This window comes from Carassius carassius, chromosome 9, assembly GCF_963082965.1.
Source record: "Carassius carassius chromosome 9, fCarCar2.1, whole genome shotgun sequence".
NCBI classification, from domain to species: Eukaryota; Metazoa; Chordata; class Actinopteri; order Cypriniformes; family Cyprinidae; genus Carassius; species Carassius carassius.
In genome coordinates this window covers 30,274,261-30,287,138 of record NC_081763.1, presented here as the reverse complement: position 1 = coordinate 30,287,138, position 12,878 = coordinate 30,274,261, and the positions used below count along the sequence as shown (strand labels likewise).

The following is a 12,878-nucleotide window of genomic DNA, read 5'->3' as shown; positions in this document are numbered from 1 at the left end:
GTTAATATTAACGTTGTCATTCAGATTTGGTGAAGACATTCCTGGAATGGAGGGATTGGGAACTGGTACTGTATGTTCAATTTGGAGTCAAAAATATTATAATTTTATAATAAATATTACACACACCTCATTATATATAAATCCTTTGACATTATGTGTAATTACATCCTGCACGGTAATACTTCTTTTAAATATTAATATTAATTTAGGCTATAGCAAAATCTTTGGTATGTTTGGTTAGTCACTTATGTACGACTTGAAACCGAATTTATAAATCAGCATTAATGAACTGGATGACAGTTAATCTACCTCTTTAAACAAATGTCCTGTAGATCAAGATTAATTCTATCGCCAATACTAATTCCAAATAGCATTTTCCCAATAATTTTTTTTATACTTATCTTATGTATTGTGTAGTATTGTCATATTGACATGTAATGAGCATTTTCAACGTGATCTCATGAGAATACGTGTGTATTTTTACGTTTAATGTGGTTCTACCACACGTACATTTACTTACGTTTTCATGCACATAAAAACGTACAACTTAGACCTATTTATAGCAGTAAAACGTACAAATACTTACGTGTTAGCAGCTACAAAAACGTAAATAATCTAACGTAAAGTGTGAATTTATATGAATTCCCATGTATTAATATTAAAATCGTGGCTTTAATTATTTAAATCTGTTGTATTTAATTGTCATATCAATAAATGTTTTTATTGAATTTATTGAAAGCAGTTTACTCATCTACTTCATAGGAAATAACATTTCTGTGCATGCTGCAACACATAGATACACAAAAGCACAGCATACAATTACAAATCACATCCATTTTATTTGTTTGCTGTACTCCATCTTTAGAATCCAGATGTTTGCAAGGAACATAACCATATCAATCGATCTTCATCTTCATTCTCAGCAACAGCGTCCGTCACAGTCAAAGCCCGCGCTCGTTATGATTCGAATTAGTGATGTGTCGTTCTTGAACGATTCGTTCATTTTGAACGAATCTTTAATGTGACTCGGGAAGAACGAGTCGTCTCTTGGAGTGATTCGTTCAGTCGCGCATGCGCATTATTCTATAGGTTCTGTTCTAGTACTAGTGATTCACCTGTCAGTCAATGCAGTCTTGAGCCGGAAAGAGAATTAGTTCATAGTTCGGGTCCAGAGCCGTTGAAAAACAGAGTTGCGACACTCCCATAGACTGCCATAGGAACTTTGGAATGCGGAAGTAACGCGTGTCGTGGAGCAGCCAATAGTTCCAAACACTGATAGTTCCAGCCATAGACATGTATAGAAAGGCTAGATAGCTACCGGCGCTGAGAGCCAATGGGACCCGACGACGTCACACGGCGGCCATCTTAGGACAGGACCGCTCGTCCAGTTATAACATTAAAGTCTATTGTGCATGTAGTGCTGAAATAACTATATTTTGCTCAATTTTCAACCGATTTTCAAACGGCTTGGTGTGTCATAAACTTCAGGGATGCGGCTATTTAACTGCATACTTGTGAAAAATTATAGCCACGGAGTTTATTAAGAAAATAGTATATTAAGTAGACTAGACAGGTAAAGTACTAGGTATACCCATACACACACACAGTAATGATGTCAATATTTATAATAGGGCTGCAACTAACGATTATTTTGATAATCGATTAATCTGTCGATTATTTTTACGATTAATCGGTTAATCGGTTTATGTACTTATATTTTAGTTTTTTCCATTTTTCCCCCAAGTAAATTATTAATAAATGGCCTTTATCATTCAGCATAGATTTAAGAGATTTTAACCATTTTGCACTGTCATATCCTCATCAAAAATATACCTGGAGTTGTTTTATTGTGTTAGTAATCCTTTGTCGAACTCTTCTGCAATCAGAACACTGACCCATACTCTAGCAAATTTCACAAGATTTCAAATAATGTTTTCACCATGGCAGTCCTTAGAGCTCCTAAAGTAGTTTAACATCCTGAACAAAGCTTATTAAGGAATCTTTCCGAACATATTTTCACGAAGAATAAGGATAAAACAGAATAAAATTGCAGTACATTGTATTTTATTATTTACTGGGAAAAAGCTTTATAGCTTTTGCTGTGAAATTGTAAACAATCCTTCAAAAAAAGTGCCAATGGCATGAAACCTGAATGGAACTCACAATTTAAAGTAAAATCCATCAGAAGGTTGTCCAGAAAAAAAAATAGGACACACACAAAAAACCTGCTGTGTGAAAAAGAGCAGTGAATAATACTTAGAAAAAAAGTGCATTTCAAATATCTACATTTACCTCTCTCATTCAGTCATAATTAGGCTGCACGACTGAATTTTGAACTGTTAAACGACAAACTGATCACAGAACATGTTTGTAAAGCTTTAAATGTTAACTGTTAAAAAGCAATGTTATCAGCTTTTATGACTAAACATTTGCAAACAACATTGTACTGGAGAATCTGCACAAATAAAAGTCTTAGGGGCCGTTCACAAATCGCGCCTAAAAACGCGTGGAAAACGCTAGGCGCACCGCTTTCTCCTTCTTTCCCAAGCGCTCGGGCAGAAGCGCCCCTGAGGCGTCTGCCTTTGCTAAGCAACCATGACGTGCTCTCTCCTTGAAGACGCGGAAATTTCAGCAAAGGATAAATGGATTTGCAGCTCAAAAAATCGCTTGCAGTAGCTCTGCTACTAAATTTATTTCAAAATGGAAATCCATATACAACTATGATCAGCTGTTCCTTTCATCTTGACTGAGCTTTTAACGTTGTTACGGGAAAGGATGAAGCTGATTGGTTAGTTCTTGTCACATGACCCGCGGTGCGGTTGCTGCATTCTGAAAAGTTGAGATGTTTTTAACTCGATGCGGTGCGGTGTTGGAAATAACTTGAGCGCGCAAAAGACGCGATATGTGAACGTCCCCTTAAACAGTGCAGTAGTGCAGGTTACTCTTCTTTTTTTAAAGGCTCAATGTAAAGTACTCCCACATCACGCTGAATGCTGCAGACATAGACATCATATGATGTCTATGGCTGCAGAGACGCTGTTCGGGAAGCACGTGACATAAAACAAGGCCAGCTATTGGCTATTCGCTACTTCTCCTGTTGTACTGGCTGAGTAAAACCTCCGGTGGCTCATTACTGCCACACTTTGGTCACCGCAGATTTGAAATATGCACGAAATGAGCCGCTTACGGCAAATAAAAGTTATTTAGCAACGAATCGATGACTAAATTAGTTGACAACTATTTTAATAATCGATTTTAATCGATTAAATCGATTCGTTGTTTCAGCTCTAATTTATAAGGTACATGAAACATGAAATAGTGCAATTTAGTTTATTACTAATATTTACATTATTAAATACATGTGTACATTTATGTATAATATAAATCTGTCTCAAGTTGCCATTCTGTAAAATAAAGAGAAAAGAGATGGGTCTTTGTTTTTTGTTTTTTTACTTAGGTCCAAAGGCACACAATTAGAAAAAACTTACAAAAAAAAAAAAAACATTAAGACACAATTGGACACAAAACTCTTTCCATCAATACAACTGACATCGATCACAGAGGAACTCGTCAAGGCCGTGCAGAATCTCCACACAGCTCCCGCGGCCACACCAACGCCGAAGGCATCCGCCATTGCCCACGCGGCAGGAACGCCATCTCAGGCCACTCTCCGTCTTGCTTTCCCGGATAAATACAATGGTGATGCCAGCAAGTGTAAGGGATTTCTATTACAATGCTCTCTGTTTGTGGAACAGCAGCCCTCACTGTATACTACGGATACTGGGAAGATCGCCTTTGTTTGTTCATTATTGACTGAGAAAACACTAGAATGGATTACGGCCATGTGGGGTTCCGATGGATCTGCATTTACCTCCTTTCAGGATTTCCTACAACAGTTCTGGGCAGTTTTCGATCATCCTAAGGAGGGAAAAGGAGCTGGAGATCGCTTATTGGAGTTGTCACAAGGCAGAATGACAGCGGCGAGCGACACATTAAAAGTACTCTTCGCAAGGGGCTCAATTCTGATCTGCGAACGGAACTAGCATGCAGAGACGAGGGCAGAGATCTCAACAGCTTCATCGAACTGACCATATCCATTGATAATCTGCAACGTGCCTGGCGATCCAACTCCCGTCGCACTGAGCATTCAGCACCCTTGCCCTCTCAGGAATCTACTGAACCCATGCAGGTCAATACTTACCACTTATCTACGGAGGAAAGAGATCGACGTATGTCCAATATGTTATGCATGTATTGTGGACTGCCTGGCTATCAACGCAACCACTGCCCCACTCGTACCTCTACCTTCTCCCAATGCTCGGTAAGTACTCCTCTCACTTCCATGTGTGATACCCAGAGTGCAAGCATTCCCGTTGAGTTTTGGATTAACAACAGACAAATTATCACCTCTGCCTTACTCGATTCCGGGGCTGCAGGCAATTTCCTTTCTGAAGAGTTTGCTCAGAGGTGTAACATTCAACTCATTCCATGCTCTACCTCTCTCTCAGTGGAGACAATAGATGGTCGACCACTGGGTTCAGGATCCATCACTCACCTCACCCGCAAAGTCATAATGGCGGCTGGCTTACTGCACAAGGAGCGGATCCAATTCTACATCCTTCCCACATCTCACACACCTGTGATTCTTGGATTACCCTGGCTACGTCTGCATAACCCCCATTACTGTCAACAGTAACTGTCTTTCCCTGGTCAAACCTATTCCTGTCTGTTCTGTGTCACTTACCTCCGTTCAAGAGTCCATTCCCGATCTGCCAGAGGAATACGCAGATCTTCTGGAGGCCTTCAGTAAGAAACAAGCCAACACCTTACCTCCTCATCGCAAATTTGACTGTGCCATCGATCTTCTGCCAGGGCATTCTCCTCCAAAGGGTCGCATCTTCCCACTGTCTCAACCAGAGTCGGACGCCATGAAGGATTACATCAAGGAGGAGCTCCAGAAAGGGTTCATCAGAACATCCACATCCCCTGCTTCATCCGGGTTCTTCTTTGTAAAAAAGAAGGATGGTGGCCTCCGTCCCTGCATCGGTTATCGTGGACTAAATGAAATGATGGTAAAATTCCGATACCTGCTTCCGTTGGTTCCTTCAGCCCTCGAACAACTTCGCACTGCCCAATACTACACCAAACTGGACCTGAGGTGCGCCTATAATCTCATTCGCATCAGGGAGGGAGGTGAATGGAAGACCACCTTCTCCACTACTACTGGACACTATGAGTATCTTGTGATGCTGTTCGGACTGGCTAATAGTCCATCTGTATTTCAATCATTTATTAACGAGGTTTTCAGAGACATGCTGAACATATCTGTGATCGTATACATCGATGATATCCTGATCTTCTCTAACACCCTTCCTGAACACATACAACATGTCCGAGCAGTTCTCCAACGCCTCATTCAATACCAGTTGTACGCCAAGGCTGAGAACTGCGAATTCCATACAACTTCCACCACTTTCCTAGGGTACATCATCAGTCCAGGAGGAGTAGCCATGGACGAGAAGAAGGTCAACGCCGTGCTCAACTGGCCTGAACCCACAACCCTCAAGGAACTGCAACGATTTCTGGGATTCGCAAATTTTTATAGAAGATTCATTAGGAACTTCAGCACTGTTGTCGCCCCGCTCACCTCACTGGTCAAGAAGGGAACTCATCGACTCCAATGGTCAGATTCCACTCACAAAGCTTTCCAAACCCTGAAACAACGATTTAGTAACGCGCCCATCCTCTGTCACCCTGACCCCTCATTGCCCTTCATTGTCGAGGTGGACGCATCCAACACAGGCATTGGAGCTATCCTGTCACAACGCCCAGATCCTGCCGCTAAACTTCATCCATGTGCCTTCTATTCTAAGAAACTCAACTCAACTACAGTGTCAGGGATCGGGAACTTCTTGCCATGAAGGCAGCTTTTGAGGAGTGGAGGCACTGGCTAGAGGGAGCCACAGATCCATTCACTGTACTAACGGATCACAAGAACCTGGAGTACTTACGCACCGCCAAACGCCTGAATCCCCATCAAGCTAGATGGTCTCAGTTCTTCACAAGATTCGACTTCTCGGTAACTTACCGACCCGGCTCCAAGAACACTAAGGCAGATGCCCTGTCACGTCAGTTCGAGGAGGAGAACATTCAACCTGCTACAGAACCCATCTTACCGTTCCATGTGGTAGTTGCTCCCATTCAATGGGATATCATGACTCTGCTCCAACAATACAGGGAGCAGAACGAGAACCAAGTAGCCTGTCCAGCCGATAGAATCTTCGTTCCTGAAAATCTTCGTCAAAATCAACTGGAGAACCGCTTCTGGAGGGAATCACTGCACAAGGACACAGCTACTTACATACAGCAATGCAATAACTGTAATATTAACAAAGCATCTAAACAATCTCCCTCCGGTCTCCTGCAACCACTACCCATTCCTCAACGACCCTGGTCTCACATTGCCATTGACTTTATTACAGATCTTCCCAGTTCACAGGGCTATACCACCATACTCACCATCATAGATCGGTTCTCCAAGGCTTGCAGATTCATTCCATTACCCAAACTACCAACCGCTCTCCAGACGGCAGAACACCTGTGCAACTGGGTCTTCCGATTGTATGGTTTACCCGAGGACATTGTGTCAGACCGAGGACCCCAATTCACTTCTCAATTATGGTCAGCCTTCTTCAAATCCCTGAACATTAATGTCAGCCTCACCTCTGGGTATCACCCTCAAGCAAACAGACAGGTAGAGAGGCTCAACCAAGAGCTAAACCGTTTCCTCAGAGCTTATTGCAACCAGAATCAGGACGATTGGGCTTGATACTTACTATGGGCAGAATATGCACAGAACTCCCTTATCAAACCATCTACCGGTCTAACTCCCTTTAAATGTGTACTGCGATTCCAACCACCAATGTTCCCCTGGTCAGGGGAACCAACAGACGTCCCAGCAGAAAACGACTGGATGTCACGCAGTGAGGAGGTTTGGAATCGGGCTCATGTTCACCTGCAACACGCTGTTAGGAGGCAAAAGGAGCAAGCAGACCGCAGAAGGCGCCCAGGTCACGATTATCAGCCTGGTCAGTGGGTATGGCTTTCAACACGAGATCTCTGTCTCCGGCTCCCGTGCCGCAAGTTGAGTCCAAGGTACGTGGGTCCATTCCGAATCATTAGACAAATAACTCCAGTTTCATTCCGGTTAGCACTTCCTAACACATATCATATTTCTCCTACCTTTCATGTATCCCTGCTCAAGCCCGCTGCTGGTCCCAGAGACGAGGGAGAGGGTCCCGTGCACAGGCCCCTCAACCCATCATCATAGAGGGCGAGGAGGCGTACCAAGTCCAGGAATTACTCGATTCCAGACGTTGGGGCAGAATTCTACAGTATCTGGTCAACTGGGAGGGGTACGGTCCAGAGGAACGCTCATGGGTAAACTCTGAGGATATCCTAGATCCCAATCACATCGATAAGTTTCATCGTTTACACCCTGGAAAACTGGCCCGTCGGCCCGTCGGCCCCTCGACCCCGTGGTAGACCCCGACGTCGTGGGCCTCCTCGCGCCAGGAGTCGCTCACGGGGGGGGGCTCTGTCACGGAGACGAACCCCGTGATTCCCTCTGATGGCCAGCAGAGGGCACCCTCACCTGAATACTGACACACACGCATCCATTCACTCACTTACACTGACAACACTACATTTCCCATAAGCCCCGTCCTTGGACTCTGATCGCCTGCACAGGTGCCAATCATCAAGACATATAAGACATGCATATAAGCTGGACTTTCACAGTAGTTCGACGCAAAGTCTTGATTTGCTGTGTCTGTCATTTCTGAGCGTTATTACCCTTGTTTGATTTCCTGTTACCGATTCTGTCTGTTATCTCCTACGTACCTTTGCTGCCTGCCTACCGACCCCTTGCTTGTTACTGGATTTTGATTCTCTGTTCTTCCCACGCTGTTGATATTGCTGGTTCCGACCATTGCCTGTACGACTACAAGTCTTTACAATAAAGCCTGCATTATGGATCCCATGTCGTGTCATTCTGGGTCTCAGTGTCTGCCCATAGTGCAAGTACTGGGAGCAGCTCTCTGTGAAAGACTGGCCCAGTTTATTGGTCTTTTCGATGCTGGAGAACCAGACAATATGAGTCTGACTCACTCCTGGCAGTGAAAGTAAGTAACTTGAAAGTAAGATGTGGTTTTCATACATGTTTTTGAGCAAAACAAATCACTTAAGTGACTTAAAATATCCCAGGGCCATTGCATTTGATAAAATATCATCAAACCAAGTGTTCTTTGCAATTCAGTACATTAACAGTTGCTTAAATGTTTTTGTAACGTAGGTCAGCTGGTAAAAGCTGCACAGGTAAACCTCATTCCCCTGATCTCAAATGCTGCACTAGTGACTGTAGCTTGAGGCTGTCGTCTTTACCCTCCTTGTTAGTGAGCCTGTCTCCCATGCCAGCGGTTCGAGTCCCGCTGAGAGTGGGTGCGAGTAGGACCCAGCAAGGTTCTTGGTGCCGTGACCCGGGTGGCAATGAGTTTAGATTTAGTGTAAAGGAGGCCAGCTGGTAGGTGATGTACAGGTAAACCTCAATCCCCTGATCTCAAGATGTGCCGGTGACCCGGGTTTGAGTCCCGCTTGGGTGGATGTGAGTAGGACCCACAGGGGGTTACATTTAGTTATTGAGGCCATTCAATACAGAATGCCTTTTTGCCGTATCATGTGTGAGACACTGCAAAATAATAATAAAGAAATAATTTTAAAAAACACGACGCCACAGTAAAACATGTCAAGCCGGTCAGTGGAGTACAGTAACGCGTTACAGCCTATTTTGATTTAAAACATAAATTGTTACGCCTCTATGCAAATATGTGAAGGCTGATGAGAGCACTTAGCCACTTTTTTGCATTAGTTTGTCGGTAATGAAACTTAGTCCTCAAGGGGGCGATAGAGTTACATTCAAATGTCTGTGTTATTAAACCAAATGTGTCCATGATCAGGTAAGTTATTATAAACATTACCGGCGGAATGACAATGTTTATCAATGTGACCGAACTAACTTTTTAATGTAATATAAGTATTTTATGCCAGGTTTTCATTCCTAATATTTCAGTATCTCATCTCTCTTTGTAACTAAAGAAATAGCGGTGTTGTTTATGTTTGTGCATGTGCTCTGTCTCGATCCAGTGCAAGCATGGCATGCACCTGCTGTTTTCTTCTAAACATTAGTCAGCTTTCGGCTTGCCTTGGTTATAGAATCATGAATGTACGATTATTTTATTAAATTAAACCACTCGTAAACACATTCTAAATGTTTTATATTTCACAAAATATACACAAACTCTATACCCATCACATACTTTCACACTTAGGCTTAGCTTTTCCTAGATTTTTTGCAAACAGTTTCATCTACATAACAGAAGTTGACCTGTAATATTCACTATTATAAATTGCAGTTTTGTGAGTATTGTACTTTTGACCAGCTTGACCCAATAAGAATAGATATTTAATGAAAACATTTACAAGCAATGAAAACCAATTCAATCCTTGTAATGGCTTTACAATTTTACATGCTATCATGAAATTCCTAGACTGTTTATGTGACGACTGGGTGAAGGAGAAGCTGGAAACAAGTGCGAGGATAAACAAAGTTTTAATGAGAGACGGGAACCAAACAAACTGGAACACAAACAACGCTGGGAAGAAGATACAGTCTGAGATGGTGGAAGGAGGTGATGAATCCAGATGGCGGTGGTGAGTTGGCATCAGGAGAGGGTGGCACAGGAACTGCGGGGAATCAAGCCGAAGGTAAGTTGTGATGCTTGTGGTGGTTGTGAAGAGTGGTTCCGGGGGAAGACACGGACATCCAAAACGCAGAACACAACAGAAAGAAAAGCACGATTAACCAACATGAAACAACGCTCTCACAAACACAAGAAGTGAGACAAGCCATTATATAGAGAGGGTAATGAGTGACAGTTGCTGCTGATGACAATTAACGGAGACGCCCACAAACTAATCAGTGCAGACGCGTAACACACAGACTTCACCCACAAAGTGCAAAACGAAGAGATCACGGTTTACCAACGTGACGTGATCTCCAGAATAAATAACTTAAGATCTCCAGATGTCAAACGCAATGAATTCATTAAATATAGACTGGTTCATAATCCCCATGGCACAACATCCTGTTATTGAAACATCTGAATCCATTCATTGCAGTGATTGTTAAGTACACAGCATGTTGAGCTCTGCTCCATCGTATCTTCTGCAGCAGAGTGAGTATCTGGACCCCTAGCAGAATGATGACTACCGTAACAATCACTCCACTGTGCTGCTCAATCCAGCGTGAAATACTGCCCAGACAGACGCCCAAGAAGATCACGCTCTGGGCTGAGAACTCATCCAGCTGTTGGGCACCCACTCCACACTGGCTGTGCAACACCGTCCCGTTCTCTAAAGGGTCTATGCAGCATGAGGGGGGCACTCCACACTCCTGGACCCCTGGAGCCGAACAGTTTAAATACCTGTGCCAGAGAAACGTTTATAGGAGAAACACAATCAGATGCGTTTGCAACATAAGGCATGATCCTTTTTATTTCATGGTAGTTCAAGTGTGTGATTTATTACTGCAAAACATTAAACATTATTGCTAAAATTTTACATTTTCTGATTTGTGGGTAATGCATAACTGATAGTGTTAAAGTGCATGCATAGACATTGCTACTTGGGTGCTAAGGGGTTTTGACTGATGTTTGGCATGTTGTTGTGTGGTTTCTATGTGTTTGTTTACTAGCCAAAGCCAAAAGATTTCATGCGAAACTTGCTTTCGTGCTAGGATGTTGTCATGCGGTTGGTAAGAGGTTCTAAGTGTTTTTAGTGCATTTTCATCCCACTGTTGTTAAATAACCCAAGTCCCTCAGATATTCTGGTCTCTAGATAAAGCTCAGAGTCAGCTCCTCCCCTCAGTGTAAGGCCAGAGGATTTTACCTTTTCTTTTTGTTGTTGTTGTTGTTGTTGTTGTTGTTTTTATCCAACAAGTGTAAAGTGTTAATACTTGCTAAACCTATTTATTAAGACAGGGATTCCCAAATGTATTAGTCAGCTGAACCTTTTTGTTTTGATGATGATAATATTGATAACCGTACTTAATAATAATATTACTGCAGAAAATATTATTATTATTATTATTATTATTTATTAATTCCAAATAGTTTTATCAAACATTTTTCTGCACTCAGAGTCATTTTCACACAATTTGATGCTAAATAGTTTATTAAAGATCATTTTACTCTAAACTCACATCATCGGTTGAACCAGAAGATGCTATGTTGCTCAAATATGATCTTAAATATTTACATGAATTACCCACTGGGATTTTAATAATAAAGGTTAATATATTTTTAAACAAGAGATTTAAGAGATTTTAATAATAGTTACTAATACAATAATTTAATAACACATTTGCATGTTCACAGTTTTCCGATTCCTAACCATGCAAGTGGACAAATAAAATAAAGAAATTGTGAGGTAAAATTTAAGTTTTATTTTAATAATATTCTTTTTATTTATTTCAGATGTATTTTTGTTTTATTTATTTATTTATTATTATATTATTACATTGCTATTTATTATTATTTATTTATTTTTAAGTTTTAGTTAATTCATTTTCATCAAACACTCACAGTTCCTTCAAGAACGTCCAATTTGGGAAACTCTATGTTAAGATCTGACAGCAGAGAGTGTGCTAATTTAGAAAAAAATGACACACTTCACCTTTAAACTTGAGCAGAGCCATTATTTGTCTATAATGAGTAATTGTCATTTTGATTGCAAAATGAGCATGTTGGTGTTACAAAATGAAATACATTGGAAAGCACAAAAGGGACAATTATACGGAAAGTCTGACTAGGATCAAAAACAACAAGCAGGCCAAACTATGATCCCAGAGCCTACTGGAAAGTATTAAAAACTGGAGAGGCTCTACATTACAAATTAGGTTGTATAATCCATGTATTTAACTTTGGACTACTTCAGTGTTGGAAACCCGTGAAGTTACTCATGATGTCAGCCCCTCTCTTAATTTCCACTCACACATTACTTCCCCAGTCTCTGTAGGTATCTGCCCCGCAGCGCTGCAGGCCCGCCTGGATCCCATCAGTGATGAACCTCAGGTCCAGGTCGTCCTGGTACCGCACCATACCAGCCAACATGCCCGAACGCAAGTGATCCTCGATCTACCCTTTCAAGCTGTACAACATGACCACTGCCAGAACCTGAGCCAACACCAGGACCATTGTATTTATTATAAACCATTTGTTTATAATAAATAAATTATAATAAAATAAATAAATTTAATAAGAATAGTAGGAATGATGGTGATAAATAGTGTGTAATGAATTGAACCTTAATAATCATCGGGAAGAAGGAGGCGGGAACCGGCTGACAATCAAAATGAAGCTTTAATTACAAAATAAACACAAAACAGCGCACCAGCCCCTCACGGACGACTGATGCGCACAAAATAAAACCAAAACCTAAAATAAAGCCCAGGCCTGGTCCTCTCTCGTCCTTCACTGTCGTCGCTCCAGTTTTATATCCTTCCATCTCCTCCGTGGGCCTCGAGACCGGTGGGTCGAACAGGTGTAGCTCATCTCCAATCACTCCCTCGGCCCCGCCCCACTCGTCACATAGTGTAATTAAATGCTCTTGCAACTCTCAATATCATTGCTCACAAAAACTACTCTAAAACTACTCTAACTACTGCTAAATGGTTTGTTACAGGTAATCCTGCCCTAAACTCATACGGTAAATTATATAAAATTACATAAATTCAAAGAAAATAAACTGAAAGAAACCACACT

At 41.7% G+C, this 12,878-nt stretch overlaps 1 pseudogene; it reads right to left on the bottom strand.

Annotated features, from left to right (window-relative positions):
- Positions 1–7,313: 7,313 nt before the first annotated feature.
- On the bottom strand, positions 7,314–12,311 carry LOC132149746 (tetraspanin-10-like; annotated as a pseudogene).
- Between the last annotated feature and the right edge of the window lie 567 nt (positions 12,312–12,878).